Below are 1,892 nucleotides of genomic sequence, written 5' to 3'. Positions count from 1 at the left end.
ATATATATATATATATATACATATATATATATATATACATTTATGGAAGAACAAACAAACTGGGATGCTCTGAGGAGTTGAATAATGTGTATATGTGTTTGTATATATGTGTGCGCGTGAGGGTGTTAACCACACACATATCCATGGGCACATTACCGCATAGATAGCAAACTTGTTTTGCCATCGTTTGGTTCAAAGATCAATCCTGCTGCACGGCACCTCGGAGGCTACAGTCTTTCTTCTACTTTGGCTTTGGTTTCACTGAAGCCTGGGTAGACAACAACACAAACAACTATGCAGAAGCCCACCAGAGGGTTTTGCCTGTATTTTGAGCACCCAGCTTTGTCATGTAGAGTCTGCCAGAGGATTACATTAAGGGTACAGGTGTCTGCAGTCCTCAGCCACTTAGGGTACAGTTCATTAATTAAACGATAAGTACATCTGTTCATCATAATTGATGACAGTGTCTGTCCGTTGATAACAGATATATATTTTGTGTTCGGATAATCGTTATACAGATTTTTCTTTAATTACTTTTTAGTTTGATGACAGAAGTCTGTGAAAATGACATTCTTAGGTTCTGAGATTCCATGACCAGGTATCTAATACAAGTTCTTTTACAGAAGCACTGGCTCCTGTAAGCGGAGCCCAGTATACTAAGCAGGCACTGTTTAACTCTATAACATCTAGATTTTTCTGTCAAATGTAATACTTATTTATTCACATTGATAAGAACTAGTCAATCATTATCTTGTAGCTTTGAGATTTTGGTGATGCAGTGGTTTATTTTTAGAATTATATTGTAGGGTAAGTGTGAGAGACCAAATCTGGTCAGTTTGAAGATAAAACGGGGGAGAATATTTTGGCTGGATATGGCCGGATTAAATGCTAAAGGGTTGATGTGTATCATTGTTACCAGTTAGTGTAATGTCTAAGTTTGTGTTCTTGTAGTTCTTTAAAAAGGAAATTAAAAAAAAAAAAAAAAAGGTACCGCCCACAATAATAACAAAAGAAAAACAAATGGTTCGGATATTGCATATCCTGTTATGTTTTGTTGATTGATTATAGGTGTGTCTGGAGGTAAGACATTCATCACATCTGCATGTTTGCATATGTTCAAATTTCATCTCTACATGTGCACACCACCACCACTACGTCACTTCACTAGCACATTGACATTCACAGGTTCAGTTGCACCACCAATGTCCTGTATACACACAGACACACACACAATATTATTTACACATTCATTCAATACAAAGACAATACTTGCAGCAAGAACTACAAAACATTAGAAAATCTGTCAGCAGTTTTTCAATGAAAATTACATGCTTATCTTCTCTTCCACCGCCACCCTTTTGTCTCTCTCACTCTCACTCCAACAACAGACGAATCTTGTTTCTTTCTTTCACCCCACTCCCAATTTTTCATCAACAGAAAGAAATCAAAGACTGATCGTGTGATATTTAAAAAAACAAGAAACGACTGGGCTATGGTGAAAAAAAGAGAGCGTTCAAACTCCTAGATTAAGATTATAGTTGTGGCCGAAGGAAATTGTGTAGGATCTAACACTAAATTGAGAATCTAACATTAAACATTTCAATGAAGAAATGATAAAAGAAGAAAAAAAAAAACAAAAAAAAAAACCCCCAAAAGATAATGTATATAGGATAAGGGATAATTGCTAAGTCTACTTACTTTTAGATGGAAATTCTAGGAAGTTTATTGAAATATGGAAAATAAAATGAAAAGCAATTAAGAAAAATAAGAGAAAAATTGAACTTCAAGCAATGGTTGAATAAATAATTTTATTCTCCATTCCCTGTATTCCACACTATTTTGATGTGATAAATATATATATATATATATAAAGATATATATATGTATCATCA

The sequence above is a fragment of the Octopus bimaculoides genome, chromosome 14 (genome assembly GCF_001194135.2).
Source record: "Octopus bimaculoides isolate UCB-OBI-ISO-001 chromosome 14, ASM119413v2, whole genome shotgun sequence".
Lineage (NCBI taxonomy): Eukaryota > Metazoa > Mollusca > Cephalopoda > Octopoda > Octopodidae > Octopus > Octopus bimaculoides.
The sequence above is the reverse complement of the archived record's forward strand: the minus strand, read 5'-3'. Positions refer to the sequence as shown.